The sequence below is a fragment of the Ambystoma mexicanum genome, chromosome 4q, assembly GCF_040938575.1.
Source record: "Ambystoma mexicanum isolate Mex_15411 chromosome 4q, UKY_AmexF1_1, whole genome shotgun sequence".
Lineage (NCBI taxonomy): Eukaryota > Metazoa > Chordata > Amphibia > Caudata > Ambystomatidae > Ambystoma > Ambystoma mexicanum.
The window spans coordinates 105,218,567-105,236,436 of NC_090928.1; the positions used below are offsets into that span (position 1 = coordinate 105,218,567).

Here is a 17,870-nt window from a genome sequence, read left to right on the forward strand (position 1 = left end):
ATATCTCATAGTTAGGCAGTTTTATACCCCTTTTATCATGCGTGTTCTGCAACTTCCAAAGGGCGATTATATTCCTTGTCCCGCGCCATAAGAATTCCCTGCATAAGCTCTGTAGCTTGCCGAAGAACAGCCTTGGTATCAGGTATGGTATATTCCCGGAAAAAATTTAATCTCGGCAGTATTACCATTTTTAACAAAGCCTCTCTTCCCATCATTGCTAGGGGGAGCATAGCCCAGAACTTCATACTGTTGTCAATATTCTTGATTGCCTTCTCAGTGTTGTGCTGGTGTTCTGCTTCCCCCGTATGATAAATATCCATCCCTAGATATCGGAACGTGTTTACCTCCCACGGTATTGGTAAGACTGGCAATTGATCTCTTGGGATCCCTATATATCCCCCCAGAGGGAATATACATGACTTTTTAGGATTCACTGCAATGCCAGATAGTAGCGCAAAGCGCTCCATCAGTTCCAGGATAAATTGGAGGTTTTCCTTAGGCTATCGTAGGTACAGCAGCAGGTCATCTGCATATAGTGAAACCAAGTGCGGTTCTTCCTCAATGTTGATCCCTATTACCCCATACTGCTGTCTCAGGTATATCGCTAGAGGATCTAGTGCCAGAATGTACAGCATCGGGGACCACAGGCATCCTGGTCTAGTGCCTCTGCTTATTTGCCACCTTTCCGAGATGACCGCTCCCGTCTTAACTCTAGCAAGTGGTGCGCTATACAGTAATTTAACCCAGTTAAGGTATCCCGGTCATATCCCATAGTTAGTCAGGGCTGCGCTCAGCCAAGGCCATTTGACGGAGTCGAAGGCTTTTATTGCATCAAGTGATACAACTGTGATCTCGCTCTTGTCTCCGTTCGCGTGCTCTATGAACCGATTAAGGCGTCTAAGGTTATCGGATATGTTCCTACACGGGACATATCTGGTCTAATCGGGATGTATCAGTTTGCCTATGACCCGTTTCATCCTATTTGCCAGCATCGCTGTGAGCATTTTGCTGTCCTAATTCAACATCGATAGCGGCCTGTATGATCCGCAATCTGTACCTGGCTTGTTGGGTTCGGGGAGTGGTATGATTATTGCTTCTCTCAGGGATTCGGGTAACCTCCCTTTTTCAAATGCCTCTTGTAACATAGCCATCAGCGGGGGGAGAGCACCTCATTTCTATACATTTTTATAAAACTCACTGGGGAGTCCATCCACCCCTGGGGTCTTACTAGTGGGTAGTTGTGTTACCACTGCTTCTAGTTCCTCTAGCGTAATTGGGGCATCTAGTTCTTCTCGCTCTTCCACGCTTATGTGTGGCCAGCCTATGTCTTCCAATGTATCCATCATCTCCCTGCAATTACTCCCACTTTCGTCCCCATACAATTGTTTATAATATTCAAGGAACTCCCTGGTTACGCCCTCTTGGGTGTCTACTATTTGTCCGTCTTCTTTCTCTATTGTTCTAATCAGTGGTCTGGAGGTCTCACTTTTGTATAACCATGCCAGAATCCTCCCAGGTTGGTCTCCACCCGCGTGCTGTCTCTCTACGTATTTTTTATAGTTTAAATTACATAATCTCTCCCAGCAACTTGCGCATTTCTGTTGCAATTGGCTTATGGTGTCAGGAACTGTGAATGGAAGATCTGGAATCGTTGGAGGCATTGAATTGCCTTGCGCGCATTCCAGTCCTCACCCAACATGGCGGACGTTTCTTTAAATGCCACTCCTCCCACTACCCGACGCATTGTATCTGAATTTGTCACCAGCTTCAGCGCTCCGGATTGTGTGTTACGTCCGTATCAACTTCCCTTCCAACCTTCCCTGTACCATTTTGGCCCTCCTTTGGTCCCTTCTTTGTCCTACTTTCCTCTGCCTCCTCCCGTGTACTGCATCTCCAGCGTACACGTTGCTACTTCCTTTGCTTGCTGATCACCATACTAACGGCATCCGCCTCCTTCCCGTGGCTGGCGATACACCGATCGTTCAGCCGGGTAACGTTTCTGCAACCTTTCTTCACTTTCCATTCTCTGTGTTATTTTCCCTGTGTAGCTTCGCTAGCTCCTTTCTGGTTTCTGTCTTTTGTTTTTTCTGTCTGATACGAGCGGTTTTGAGAGTCTACGGCGCCTTTCAGTTTTCTACTCTTCAGCGCCTGCCGCCTCATACGCTTGCAGAATATTCTCTTGCTCTGTGGGCTTGTTTGCCTTTCTTTCTATCGTTTTGTTTTCTAATATACTCGGTGTTGTGTTTCCTTACTCCTTCCATCCTTATACTGACCTCTTTTGGCTCTGCCTCTTTCTCCCTTCTTACATTTTCCTATCTGGTCCCAAGTCATTCAGGACATCAACGTGACACCTTGCTCAGTGTGGGATTTCCCATATTCCTTGTACTTAAGAATCCAGTTTATTCTCCATTGGAAATACAGAGCGGGGAACAGACTTTCACCCATTTGAACCCATCTGGAAACCAGGGTTTTTTCCGCCTTTGTGCTTTTTCCCTGGAATTAGGGTTGGCCCCCTCGTGGTCCCCACAGACAGGGTTCCTTCTCTGCCACGGTGGCCTCCGGAGGGGCCAGACCCTATTTACACGAATGGAAAGTCCGAACACCCAAGGACAAAACTCCTAAGGAGAAGGACCGTAGGAAGACGGAAGCTGTTCCTAAGGAGTTCAACTCAGAAGATTCAGGTGAGGAGGAGGGGGAGGAAGATCTGAAGCCTGACAGCATACAACGCCCAATACCCACCATGGCATCTTTAGAGCAATACCAAGAATTGGTGGCAGCGATGCAGAAACTTACTGTGGAGGTCCAGGCCCTGAGAACGGAGAACATAGCCCTCCGACAACAGCTAGTGTTGCACCGTGACGACCTGCCTACAATGCCTCTCTACTTTGGCAAGTATGATGGCCACCCGGGAGGGCTGAAGGAGTTTCTTGATGCCTGCAAGGTGTATTTCGCCTTTCGACCCCATGCCTACCAGACGGCTAGATCCAAGGTCGGATTTATCATTGCTAATCTCATTGGAAACGCTCTTTCTTGGGCTACACCGTTTGTCACCAGAAACGACCCGGCATTGGATGACTATGACCCTTTTATGGAGGTGTTTAAAGAAAGATGCGACAGACCCGAAGTATCTCTGGAAGCAATCTTGAACGTCAGACAGGGAAACACAGATGTCCAAACGTATCTATCCCGTTTCCAGAGGCTAGCAGCCAAGGCAGATTGGCCTGATTCGGCTCAACAGACCATCTATAGACGAGGTCTTCATGAAGAGATTAAGGACGAGCTAGCACGAGTAGCCCGATCCCCTTCTTTCCAGGAATTAGTGACGTTGTCCCTACAGATAGAGTTTGCAGGAAAGAAGTTCAGAAAGAAGAAGAATCGGAGGCACCCCTCAGGCAATCAGTCTACCCTCTCCTGCTTCACCCACTAGAACTACCCCTCCTACTGATGAACTTATGCAGATCGTAGCAGCCCGATCTTCTCTTTCTTACTCAAGAAGAAAAAGAAGAGAGGCCGGATTATGTATGTACTGTGGCTCCTCGAAGCACTTATTGAGGAACTGTCCCGAAGTACCACCTCGACTGCAGGGAAACTTCAGCCCCCGATCTGCAGCAAGGGAAGTTTCGGGGGGAAGTGTCAAGCACCCTTGCAACTACTCAAGAGCAGCAAGCACTCCAGAGGAAAAAAGTTTGATGGTGTTCTGAGTCCACCTGTGGTTGACCGAGGCCGGTCCCACGCAGGTGTATGCCATGCTAGACTGTGGAGCAGCAGGTAACTTCATAGATTCCAACTGGGCAACAGAACATCTCGTGTCCACAAGAACCAAGGCTACTCCGATCCCAGTAAAAGGGGTGGATGGGAGGCCCCTGTCTTCCGGACCCATAACCAAGGAGACGGTTCCTTTGAGGAAGAGATTAGGCCATCATGAGGAATATCTGGTATTCGATCAGATCCAAGCAGTCCATTTCCCTTTGGTTATTGGTATTCCTTGGTTAAGAAGGCACAACCCGCACATTGACTGGACTGCAAACAGAGTGAACTTCGATTTGCTGTTCTGTAAATCTCATTGCATGAACCTGCCTTCTGCCTCCAACATCCAGGAATCATCCGTAAGCAGAACTCTGGAACCAATAACAGTGGCCTCTGTTCCTCTCCAATATCAAGAATTTTTCAGAGGTATTCCTGGACACTATTCCCAGACAACTACCGCCACATAGGGCAGAAGATTGCGGTATAGACTTGATACCTGATGCAGTGGTATCCTTTGGGCGGATGTACCCTTTGTCTCTCCCCGAAAGGAAGGCCCTGAGAGATTACCTTGATGCTAACCTACAAAAGGGGCTCATCCAAGAGTCCAAATCTGCTTGTGGGGCTTCCTTGTTCTTCATTCCGAAAAAAGACTCTGCAGAACTACGCCCTTGTATAGATTACAGGGGGTTCAGCAAGGTTACCATACGGGACAGATATCCCATGCCCTTGATACGGGACATTTTGGAGGCAGTACAAGGGGCGTTCTACTTTACCAAGCTTGATTTGAGAGGGGCTTATCACCTCTTAAGAATAAGGCAAGGGGACGAATGGAAAACGGCGTTCCGCACCCCTTTTGGACTATTTGAATACCGAGTGATGCCGTTTGGTCTTGTAAATGCACTGGCTATATTTCACAGATACATGGACAAGGTCTTTGCTGATATGTTATTCTTGTCAGTTGTAGTGTATCTTGATGATAGCCTAATCTTCTCCAAGACACTGTCGGAGCATAGGTCACCCGTCAGACAAGTCTTACAGCGCCTACAGTCCCATCACCTGCTGGTCAAGCCGGAAAAGTGCCTGTTTGAATCTACATCCGTGTCCTACTTGGGGTTCATCTTATCCAAGAAAGGTATTGAGATGGATGCTAATAAGGTAAAGGCGATCAGAGAATGGACGAATCCCGTTAACATCGAGGAACTACAGAGCTTCCTAGGATTGGCCAACTTTTATCGGAGGTTCATCCCCAACTTTTCCAACAAGGTCCTTCCTCTCACTTCTCTATTGAAGAAGGGAGCCAAGTTTGTATTTGGAGAGGGGCCCCAAAGGGCATTCCATACCCTAAAGGAATGTTTTTCTACAGCACCCATCCTGGTCCAGCCAGATCAAACTAGACCTTACATACTGGAGACCGATGCTTCTATAGGTGCGGTGGGAGCAGTTCTACTTCAGAAGTCAGAAGATGGCTATGAACATCCTGTGGCCTACTACTCCAAGACACTTACCAGTAGCGAACGTAACTATTCTGTTCTTGAAAAGGTACTACTGGCTATCAAATTGGCCTGCTTAGAGTGGTGACATCTTCTACAAGGAGCTACTCACCAATTTATATCAGAACGGACCAACGTAACCTTCGGGTTTTACAACAGATGGAATGTACCAATGCACGGCATGCCAGGTGGGCTTATTTTTTCTTACAGTTTGATTTTGTTATCACGTACATTCCTGGGACTGAAAATGAGAACGCTGATGCCTTGTCAAGAAGTCTCGGAGAAGGTTCTGGTTCTTACAAGGGACACGATTTAATTTTCCCGAACCTCACGGTGTTGGCATCTACTGTTTCATTCCTTCAAGACCTGATCCCACTGTATCAGACGTGCACAGAGCTACCGTCTACCATCAACCAGGATAAGGACGGATTGTATTACCATGAAGGAGTTCTCTTCATTCCCACCAAGAAGCTCCAGAAGCAGATACTCTCTTGGTGTCATGACACTCCCTTAACCGGACATCCTGGTATCAGAAAGACATATGATCTACTACAGAAGGGTTTTTGGTGGCCTAATTTAAGAAGAGACGTATACCAGTATGTTTCCGCTTGTTCTGTTTGTGCTTCAAACAAACACCAAATGGGAAAACCTTTAGGGTTACTGCAGCAACATACCTTACCTGACCGTCCCTGGGAGCATATCTCTACAGATTTTATAGTGGACCTCCCTCTGTCTTATGGTAGGACAGTAATCATGGTGACTATAGACTCCTTCAGTAAATTAGCCTACTTTCAGCTTTCAAGCAGATTCTTTCAGCTTCTGAAACTGCCGCAACGTTTCTCCAGGACATTGTCCGTCTGCATGGTTTACCCCGGACTATAGTGTCTGACCGGGGACCCCAATTTACATCCAAATTCTGGGCTTCTCTCTGCCAGGTTCTGGGGATTCATAAGGCTCTTTCTTTGGGATATCATCCGCAGAGCAATGAACAAACTGAAAGATTAAATGCCAGCCTAGCACAATATCTGAGATGCTTCTGCAGCTCACAGCAAGAAGAATGGAATCGTTTCCTTCCAGAAGCCGAGTTTGCCTATAATAATGCCCTCCATACTTCTATCCAGATGAGTCCTTTCTATTATACTTATGGATTCCATCCCCAACATTTACCCTGGCTCAGTTCTCCTTCTACCAAGATTCCGGCCTCAGACGGAGTGTTACAGGACCTACATGAGGTACACAAACTCGCTATGGAAGCCCACCAAGTTAGTCGACTAACACAAAAGAGATGGGCGGACAAGGGCTGTAGTACTAATCCAAGGTGGAAGACAGGGCAATTGGTCTGGTTATCAACCAGATTCCTACCAAGATGGGTTCATACGGGTAAGTTCTCCTCTCGTTTCCTTGGGCCATTCCCCATTCTACAACAGATCAACCCTGTGGCTTACAGGCTGAAACTCTCGGAGTATCTCAAAAAAGGTGCATCCAGTCTTCCACGTCTCCCTTCTAAAAGAACATAAGGAAGATACTTTCAAGAGGCCTGTCCTTAGAGGGCGTACTCAAGTATCTCGGATTCCCGAAGAATATGAGGTGTCTTCTCTAGTTGATTCCAGATACCGCAAGGGCAGGTTGTACTACCTGGTCCATTGGAAGGGTTATCCGGTGGAGGAGAGGTCCAATGAGCCATATACATGCCCCACGACTAGTGAAGAGATTTCACCGGCTCCATCCGTGTAAACCCGGGGGTCCCCCGAGAAGAAGGGGGTATACTGTCAGGAACTGTGAATGGAAGATCTGGAATCGCTGGAGGCATTGAATTGCCTTGCGCGCATTCCAGTCCTCACCCAACATGGCGGACGTTTCTTTAAATGCTGACTCCTTCCACTACCCAACACGTTTTATCTGAATTTGTCGCCAGCTTCAGGCCTCCGGATTGTGTGTTTTTACGTCCGTATCAACTTCCCTTCCAGCCTTCCCTGTACCGTTTTGGCCCTCCTTTGTCCTACTTTCCTCTGCCTCCTCCCGTGTACTGCATATCCAGCGTACAAGTTGCTACTTCCTTTGCTTGCTGATCACCATACTAACAGCATCCGCCTCCTTCCCGTGGCTAGCGATAAACCGAACGTTTCTGCAACCTTTCTTCACTTACCATTCTCCATGTTATTTTCCCTATGTAGCTTCACTAGCTCCTTTCTGGTTTCTGTCTTTTGTGTTTTCTGTCTGATACGAGCGGCTTTTAGAGTCTACGGCGCCTTTCAGTTTTCTGCTCTTCAGCACCTGCCGCCTCATACGCTTGCAGAATATTCTCTCGCTCTGTGGGCTTGTTTGCCTTTCTTTCTATCGTTTTGTTTTCTAATATACTCGGTGTTGTGTTTCCTTGTTTCCTTACTCCTTCCATACTTATACTGACCTCTTTTGGCTCTGCCTCTTTCTCCCTTCTTACATTTTCCTATCTGGTCCCAAGTCATTCAGGACATCATCGTGATACCTTGCTCGGTGTGGGATTTCCCATATTCCTTGTACTCTGGAATCCAGTTTATTCTCCATTGGAAATACAGAGCTGGGAACAGACTTTCACCCATTTGTACCCATCTGGAAACCAGGGTTTTTTCCGCCTTTGTGCTTTTACCCTGGAATTAGGGTTGGTCCCCTGGGGGTCCCCGCGGACAGGGTTCCTTCTCTGCCAAGGTGGTCTCCGGAGGGGCCAGACCCTATTTACACGAACGGAAAGTCCGAACACCCAAGGACAAGACTCCTAAGAAGAAGGACCGTAGGAAGACGGAAGCTGTTCCTAAGGAGTTCAACTCAGAAGATTCAGGTGAGGAGGAGGGGGAGGAAGATCTGAAGCCTGACATATGGTTTCGCCTCCTCCTTGGTGCTGCCTCCTTTATTTAATACTGTCTCTAATTCGGTCTCCGCCTTTTGCAGTTCCCTGACTATACCTCCCTACAGCCCTTTGGATTTAGATACGGCTATTCCTCTCACCACCACTTTGAATGCCTCCCATAATATGCCTGCTGACTCAACACTCCCAGTATTGTTTTCAAAGTAGCTTATAATTTCTTCTCTTAGGTCCTCCCTGAATGCTATATCTTCTAGTACTTCTGATCTGAGCTGTCAAGTTTGGATCCTAGCCCTCGAGGAGCGGTATTGCCATATTAAAACCAATGGTGAATGGTCCGATACGACCCTCACTTTATATTCGGTCTGTGTTATTTCGGCCGTAAGCTCCTGCATAGCAAATATGTAGTCTATCCTTGTGTACAAATTCTGCGGGCCAGAGTAATGCGAATACTGTCTGTCTTGCGGGTGTTGTACTCTCTATGTATCTTCTAGCCGGAAATCTGTCAGCAAGGTTTGCAGGGCTCTCGTCGCAGGGGTAGGTCCGTCTAATTTTTTATCCTACCCGTCTACCCTCGGGTCTAATGTGCAGTTAAAATCAACACCCCATATCACCGCCTCTCCCAGGTACAGGTGCATTTTACTGAATAAGGTCTTGAGATATGTCACTGTGTCTTGGTTCAGGGCATATGTGTTTATTATGCATATTTCTTTGTTTTCTACCAGCCCCCGTATTGCCACCATCCTCCCATCCACTTGTATTGTGGACTGCAACAATTGGAATGGGACATGCGGTGCCACCCAAGTGATCACCCCTCTGGCATAGGCTGAGTATGTTGCGCCAATAACAGTCCTTTTCCATTTCTTCTGGATCACCTCTAGCTTTTCTTTGGTGAGGTGGGTCTCCTGTATTAAGGCAAAGTCTACTTTTTGTCTTTTTAAGTACAGCATGACCTTGTTCCTTTTTAGATAGCTGTTGAGCCCCCTGACATTCCAAGAAATTACCTTAAGGTCACCCATCTTCCAGCCATGCGTTTCTCATCCCGCTGTTATTGGCACCAGCGCTCGTGTAAGTAAGCTCCTTCCCCAATCTAAACTACCCCCAACCCCCATCACTGCAACTCCCACAACTTTTGTCCCTCCCTCCACCCTTCCCTGCCCCAGCTCAGCCCTCAACTTCTCGCATCCTCACCCCCCTCCCAACTGTTGCCCAGCTCCATCCCTGGATATCATGCTCCCCCACAACTAGCCCTTTTCCTGGCTTTTGCCAGTACTTGGGACCCAGCAGGGAGATACCGCCCTATCGGTGCACCTACTACTTCAACTACTGGGGATAGGTCACCTATATCCTGTGCCCCTATGTTAAACTATAGATCGCTGCGCTTTGCATAGCATGTCTAATTTACTCGCTACTATATTCCAGTCCAAAATGTCCACTTGGCGAGTATGTACATTAAGTAGTTCCCATATACCTAACATGACCTTTGCACTCCCTTCAAATTTTCAGCTATAGTATTGCTCTCTCCCACCAATAACAAGCATGACGTCGGATCACTTATCCTGTCCATCTCGCTCCTGGTCATCTTCTGACTCTGGGCATCCCTGCGTGTCCAGCCAGCATGCCGCTTCCTCCGGTGTTTCAAAAAAGTGTGCTTTGCCTTTGTGCAGGACCTTTAGTTTTGCCTGGTACAAGAGCATATATTTAAATCCAGCTTTTTGCAATCTTCTTTTTACTGCCACATAGCTGTATTGTTGTCGCTGTACTAGCATGGTATAATCCGGGTAAGCTGTGATCGTTGCTGACGCTCGGGTTATTGTTCTGCCTTTCCTAAAGAATTCTAGGATCTTTTCCCGGTTTCTGTAGTTCAAGATCTTTGCTATAATTGCGCGGGGCAGAGCCACAGGTTGAGGTCTCCTAGTTGAGGCCCTGTGCGCTTGTTCAAATCACAAACCCGTGAGAGAATTTGCTAGCTCCTATTTCCTGGATTATCATATTCGCCACATAATCCTTGGGGTCCAAGCCTTCTTCTCCTTCCGGTAGGCCCACCACGCATATGTTGTTGCGTCTTGCGCGTCCTTCTGCTTCTTCTGCTCGGTTTTCCAGGTTAGCCACTTCTTGTTTCAGTATATGGACCTCCTTTGCATTGGTGGCACCGACGTCCGTGTTTGTTTTAACGGCGCTCTCCAGGCCACTTGTCCGCTCTGCCAGCGCCTTTACAACTTGTCTCAGTAAGTTAACATGTACCCCCACTGCATCTATCTTAAATTCCAGTGCCGCCTTCAGATCTGCCATCACAGTCCCCCACGAGGATTTTAGTTCCATGATGGCTGTAAGGATCCGTTGATCATCTCTTGGCAAGTTCATTTCTTCCTGTGCCGTGGTCATGGCCTGTGCTGGCATAGTTGGGGACTGCTGTGGTTTGGTAAATATGTCCATTGTTGGCTGTTTGCCTTTACCTTTGCTTCCTTTGAGGGCCTTTGCCTAGGCATCACTGACCCACCCTTCCACTGCTGAGGGTCTTATCCAGTCTACAGTGTGTTGGTTTCTGTGGCGGTCCGCAGCTTCGCCTTCCCAAATGTGGGGTTCCCAGTGATGATGCTTCCCATTTAGCTTTCACTGCCGGTGTGTGGGTCTAACACTCATGTGGTTAGTCTTATATCCTCTGTACCTTTAAATCTGCAAAGTTCTTGATTCGCCCGTGGGAGCCTCAGCACTTCACCAATCCGGTACTCCCGTTCTAGTTCTTCACCCTCGAGGATCCCTGCTTGTGTGATCAGAATGTGTGACCCCCCCCACCACAGGCAGCTGTGTATGCCAGTAGTTTATCAGGCCCTAGTCAGTCTATTCAGACCGTGGTGCTAGTCTGTCAGTGTAGGGCAGGCTAATCGCCAGTTGAGTTATTCTTATTGCCGTTCATGGTGCCTCTTGCATTACACAGTTTTTTTTTTCCTTTTTTTTTAAAAACATTTTTTATTAACTTATTCACACAACAAAACAATACAAACCAAACAAGCAGTGCAACCTTCAACCTCTTCATTATACATCCATAATTTCTAGTCGCTGCTTCCCTTTCCCTCCCCCCGTACGAGTCTATTTCTTTTAACATTCCGTTTCTGCATCCTGTGGCACGGTCTCCCCTTCTACAGTGTCTGCCAGTTCCTCAATTGACCCAAACAACTCGGCTATCAAAAGTTTCCAGGCCATCAGGGACTCAGTCTCCTCCTTCCCCCCTGCGTTACTAGCCTCTTGCCACACCATGGTTTCTGCCTCAGCCCATTTTTGTAAATCTCTCCACCACACCTCCACATTTGGCATATGGCAGGTCTTCCAACCCATGGCAATTCTCCTTTTTACAAACACATAATCCAGGTCCTTCAGTTTACTCACATGCTTGAGCTTCCGTGATCTTGGGAACTCCCCCAACAAACAGGCTCACACTGTGTCCACTACAATCTTAACCCCTTTTTTTCCAGCTTCTCTTTTACTGCACTCCAGAAACGTTCAATGACCGGGCATGACCAGAACATGTGAACCATGCCTGCGTTCTCCTCATCACATTTGGGGCATGCCTGCCGTCCTGCGTTCTCAAACCTAGATATCCTCCCAGGTGTCATGTAAGCCCTATGCGTAACATATAGTTGTAACTGTTTCAGTTTCGCATTCCTAGACACCTTCTTATGATACCCCTGCACACTTTCCCACATCCCTTCCGTCATCGGGGCACCAACTTCTATTTCCCAGTCCCTCCTCAACTGCATGGCTTCCTTCCCCACTTTAGACATCAACATTTCATATATTCTGCAAATATCATGACCCCCTTCTGCTATGTCATATATTGTATCTATGGTGGCATCTGGTTCCTCCTCCAACACTGTTTCAGGCCATATTCTCTTAATTCGCTGCACCATTCTGTAATATGTAATGTAATGGCCCTCGTGCAACCCAGTTTCTTCTTGCAGCTCCTTGAAAGTAATACTAGAGCCCTCCCGCCAGATGTCTCCCATTGTTGCCAGCCCAACCAGTTCCCAGTGGCTCCCGATTGTCATTCTTAGCTGCACATCTGCCCCCGTTATTACAACCAGTGGCACCTGCGCAGAGCATGGGGACGGGTTCTCCATCATCTGGCATGCCCTGCGCCATATCTTCCACCCTAATAGCAGCATCTTAGGGCGCCCCGTCATTTCCGCCCTGGGCGCCCACATCAATTCTTTCAAGTAAAATGGTGCACAACCTCGCCCAAACAGCCTAGATTCCGAGGTTTCCCCATCAGAAAGCCATTTGGCGACGTATTGCAATTGACTTGCCACATAATACACCTCATAATTGGGCAGTTTTATCCCACCTTTGTCATGGAAATTCTGTAGCTTCCATAACGCTGCTCTATTCTGCGTGCCATGCCACAAAAAATCCTTACACATGCTATTATGTTTGGTGAAGAACTTCTTAGGGATCAGGTACGGTATATTCCCAAAATAGTGCAAAAGCCTTGGCAGAACCACCATCTTTAGCATTGCTCCCCGGCCCATCATTGCTAAGGGTAACATGGCCCAGAATTGTATGCCCTTCTCAATTTTTGTAATAGCTACTTCAGTGTTAAACCTATTCTCCTCTTCCACATTATGGTATATGTTGATCCCCAGATACCGCAATGTACGGACCACCCGTGGTACCTGTAATACAGGCAATCGCTCCGCTGGGATCCCTATTTACCTCCCCAATGGGAACATGCTGGACTTCTGGGGGTTCACCGCTATACCGGACAACCCAGCGAATCTCTCCATCACTTCCAGGATCTACTGGAGATCCTCTTCTTGGTATCGCAAATACAGCAACATGTCATCAGCGTACAGAGAAATCAGATGCCTCTCACCCTCTACCTCAATGCCTATGATGTCATATTGCTGTCTCAAGTATATTGCAAGAGGTTCCAGGGCCAATATATAGAGCATTGGGGACCACAGACATCCCTGCCTGGTGCCCCTGCTGAACTGCCACTTTCCCGATATCACAGACCCTGTCTTAACCCTAGCCAATGGTTCGCTATACAATATCTTTGCCCACCTTACATATCCAGGCCCTAACCCATAACACTCCAGGGCCGCGAGCAACCATGGCCATTTAACTGAATCAAAGGCCTTTATTGCGTCCAAAGACACAATCGCCATATCCTCATCATTTTCGCCCCCACTCTCAACAATTCTATGGAGCCGTCTATGGTTATTAGTAATATTTCTGTTTGGTATCAAAATAAATCCCCTTAGGGGGTTATAGGACGAGGCTATAAAGGGTGAGGATACTAAGCCTCAAAATACCAAATATATAGATAAAGATGTATCCCACCCTATTATCTCAACAGAAAAAACAATTTTGGGAAGGTCACTTAATTATTGCTTTACAGGTGACCTTAAGGTTGCATCAATCATCTAATCGAATTGTTTATAGATGCCCTAGAATAATTGAGCTGGTTGGAGAGAGAAAACATTTTCAATCACATGTGCTATTTAATTCTTGTAAAAAAAATTAAAAAACATGAATACAAAAATAATCAGTGCTCAACATAGAAGTCTGTGATGTATTCCATAGTGAACATATCATAATCAAAAGAAAAAACATTTAACTTCATGGTTCATCACAAAAAACATTCCACAATCTGACAAACAAAATTAAAATTTTCAAAATGTGACATTGAGTGAATTTTTGAAAGGGAAAGACTTGAATTCAGTTCCCTGATTTAACCCCCTGTAGTAGATATCTTGAAAAGAACGCCTTATTTCGTATTCTTGTAATTTTTCTGTTTTGGAATGCTAATGACCTTCTTCAGTCTATTTGCTAGGACAGCTGCCAATATCTTGCTGTCTTGATTCAGCATCGACAAGGGTCTGTAGGAGCTGCAACTGTGCCCAAGTTTGTTGGACATGGGGAGCGGTATTATGACAGCCTCTCTCAATGATTCGGGCAAGCATCCCATCTGAAATGCTTCGTTTAGCATTTCTTGCAATGGGGGAAGGATCTCCTCCGAGTACACTTTATAAAACTTACTTGGGAGTCCATTGGTCCCCGGGGTCTTGCTAGTGGGCAGCTGCCTCACCACCTCCCCTAGCTCTTCTAAGGTAATTGGTGCATCTAGTTCCTCTCTTTCTTCCTCACTTATCTTTGGCAATCCTATGTCCTCCAACGCTTCTCTTATCATGGCACAACTACTTCCGCCATCATCTCCATATAATACCCTATAATAGTCCATGAATGTTTGATTGACTCCCTCTTGGGTGTCTAGTACGCTACTGTCCTCTCTCTCTATGGTCCCGATTATGACTGTGGGAGTTTCATTCTTATATTGCCACGCCAAAAGTCTTCCCGGCTTATCACCACCCGCATGCTGTCTCTCTACATACTTTTTTATAATTGAGGTTACATAATCTATCCCAGTATTCTGCGCATTTTTGCTGTAGCTCGAGTGTCAATTCCACCTTCTCTGCTGTATCATCCCGCCCCTCAAAGCCTCCTCCAGTTTCCCTTCCGGCTCCCGTAGGTCAGCTAGAATCCCACCTTGTAGGCCCTTGGATTTTGCTATGGCTACTCCCCTCATCACTACTTTAAAGGCCTCCCATAGTGTACCCGCCGAATTTACACTCCCAGTGTTTTTTTCAAAATAATTCACAATCTCCTCCCTAAAGAAGGGGTCTCTCAGCGCTTCCGCTCGTAGACGCCATGTCGGGATCCTCGGTCTTGGGGGGCAATATTGTTATACAAGAATCATGGGCGAGTGGTCCGAAAGGACCCTAGCCTTGTACTCTATTTGCGTGATCTCCGCTATCATTTCAGGCTCGGTAAAGACATAGTCTAATCTCGTGGATAACTGCTGTGGGGCAGAATAGTGCGAGTATTGTCTCTCCTGGGGGTGGTTCACTCTCCATGCATCTTCCAAGCCAAAGTCCATCAGCAATGCCTGTAGCGCCTTGGCCGCAGGGGCCTGCATTACACAGTTATCCTGCACCCTTTGGGTTTTCTGGTGCTCCTCATCCACTCCGCCCAGGGTGTCTGCCATGCGTATGACAGTCCTTGTATTAATCACCGCCTTCCGGAAGTTGCCATTTGATACTTCAGGCTTATTACCTAGTCGACCCCTGTCAGGGGCTCTGTTTCACTGTACGCTCTCATCGTGTTTTGACACTCTCAGTGTGTCTTATTATAGTGTTGCACTCGCGTGTCCGTCTCGTTTATTCCTCTGTATTCGCCTATTACTCCAAGCCACTGGTATTCCTACGTCTCCGCTTGGGGTCGCAGAGGTCGTTTTAGCCTGCAGGCGGTTTCCTGCTCCTGTTGTCGGACCGTCTATCTTCTGAGCGCATTCGTTAGGCTCTTCTAGTGGGGGAGTCCCCGTCACCTCCTCCGGCACTCCCAAAGCAATCCCATACACCCGCGGTTTCACATCGCTTCGTTACGGACTGCTTTACTGCGTTGCACACCCAATGCCCTGCCGGGTATATTCCTGCTGCTCAGCTTCCAGCCACATTTACAAAGACGCGACAGCTTCTTTTTCTTCTGCAGCACTCTCAGCATTCGCGGTCCATACTTCAAAGGGCTCCTTTGTTTGAGGTCACCGCCATTTTGTTGCTAGCTTCACAGCATCCATCGGGGGCAACAAAGTTGCATAACTTTTGATGTGTTACTTCGATCTTCTTGCTGGAACAGACATTCGAGTCCCCATATGTTCCCATTTGTTTTGGTGAACCCTTTGTGCTGGAATCAGCGTTCAAACTGCACACTCTCCTTTGGATCGGCTTTCGGATCATGGGGCTCCCAGGAAAAGCAGCCTAGTCCATGGCTGCCAAGCCACGCCCCCTGTTTATCCAGATACTTAAATGATTTAGGCGAGTAGTTAGAAAACACGAAGTGTGCTGGACTTCTTTAGGAGGAAGTGCGACTTGTCTAGACTGACCTGAACCCATTCTCACAGGGGTTAAGGTAGGACGTATTTTGGATCTAGGCCCGTTCTAACTCCGTCTGCGTCGGGATGCTATCATAGCTGACCACTTCTATCAGGAGGCACAGGTATCACCACCTGACTGCCATTCCTCCCCCATACAGAAATTTCAGTGACACCTGCAGGTGTTGGTAAAAATCAGATGACTGCTGGTTCACAGCTTATATTCCCAGTTACGCTACCCACAATGCAGAGCGGTATTTCAGCTTGTTTCAGAGACTTGGTCAGGTGAGCGTCAAAGACAAGACACATACTAGGTAGAAACCGAGCCTGTTACTGCTCCCGTACTAGGGTGGAGAGTGCGAAATATAAAACAGAGTTGCACATTTAGGGTTTCAAGTATCAAATGGATTTAAAAGAGGACAACCACAGGGCTCTCATCCAAAATATTATCTTCACACTCATACAGAACACATCCATCCTAGTCCCTGATCCACACTACACTACACTACACTACACTACGCTTACCAGCGCAGCGGTCTCATATGCCCTTAAATCAATAGTGAGAATGGATAAGCTGCTTTTACTTTTTATTCTATGCTCGTGTGGTCAACAATTTGTACTTTATTATTATGATAAACAGTCCTGTAGGTAGTGTACCTTCCCTGCTATAGTCCAGTTTTCAGATTTCAGAATTCTTTAACTAGTAACAAACATTTACCCCCAACCCGCTCCAAACAATACTTTTACAAGACATAACAGTACACTGATGCAATTACCCGTGTTCACCAACCCACGATTTTCGGTCAGCTCTTCTTCTGCATCTGCACTGTCGCACCTTCCAGATGCTCTGGGCGCTCTGGCCAGCTATCCTCGCAGTCAAAATCGGGTCTCCTGGGCTCACCGGGAGGTGTGCCCGTCAACCCTTGGATCATGCCGCCGGGCAGCGGGAATACGTTGCAGGCACCAAACTTGTCATGGAAAAATGACCACTGTTTCGGTGGGTTGGTGAACAATTTATTAGTAAAGAGCAAGCAACAGGACAACAAACCAACAACATTACGAGACTTTGCACAAGTGAGAATCCCCCTATCTCCATGCACCGTTCTCTTATACCCAAAGGAAAACATGCATTTTAATGTAAGTGGAGGTTCAGATAGGGCAAGGAATCATACTGAACAATCTTACAAGTAGGGAACAAAGCCCCACTATATAAGTCTTTGATATCAGCTGCATTCTCATATCTTGAGAGAGTGTTATTAAGGAGGACAACATAAAGCGATACATTTAGTGTAGCTGTACATACTCCTTAGAGGTTCATACACAGTCTGGGGCAGGAGAGCATGCTTACAGCAGGATGACTTCTTTCTGCTAAAAGCCACTTTTCCTAGGAACGCGGGAACTGAAAACATGCTTATATATGCCAAAAGGGAAACATGTCAGGAGTGAGAGATGTGAAGGCGAGCATAGGTACACACTAAGCGCAGTAAAGCCTCAACTCGCACGGGCAAGAGTCAGTGTTTAAGCATGACAGTTTACAATACCTAGTCAATATTATAATGCAGCAGTGTGCAATGGGAGTACATAACATTTTCAATTAAACTTTTCCCTTACATGGGGTATGCAATATGTGCGCCAGTCAATTATTGAAGAGTGGAAGGTTGCCCAAGGTCACCTCTGGCCAAGTAGCAGAATTAGTGGCCATTTCCATGGGCTGTCCTTTTACAGCACAGCAGTCGGTTCATCCACATGACCCGAATTAGGCCTTTAAGGTAGCCCACAACTTTGCTCAGCTCTGGAAGTAGCAAGGATTCTGAACATCGGGACACATCATAAAGAATAGACCATTTGTGAAACATTGCTGAATGTT

At 46.9% G+C, this 17,870-nt stretch overlaps 1 protein-coding gene across 5 annotated transcripts in view; it reads right to left on the reverse strand.

Annotated features, from left to right (window-relative positions):
* MGME1 (mitochondrial genome maintenance exonuclease 1) overlaps nt 1-17,870 on the reverse strand; it is a 318,759-nt gene that overhangs the window by 263,194 nt on the left and 37,695 nt on the right. For 2 of the 5 annotated variants that reach the window (XM_069607545.1, XM_069607546.1), the window contains exon 2: nt 16,780-16,992. The exons of the other annotated variants lie outside the window; for them this stretch is intronic. The gene's annotated coding sequence lies outside the window, so the exon portion shown is untranslated. The remainder of the gene's footprint in view (nt 1-16,779; nt 16,993-17,870) is intronic. 5 annotated transcript variants of the gene reach the window in all.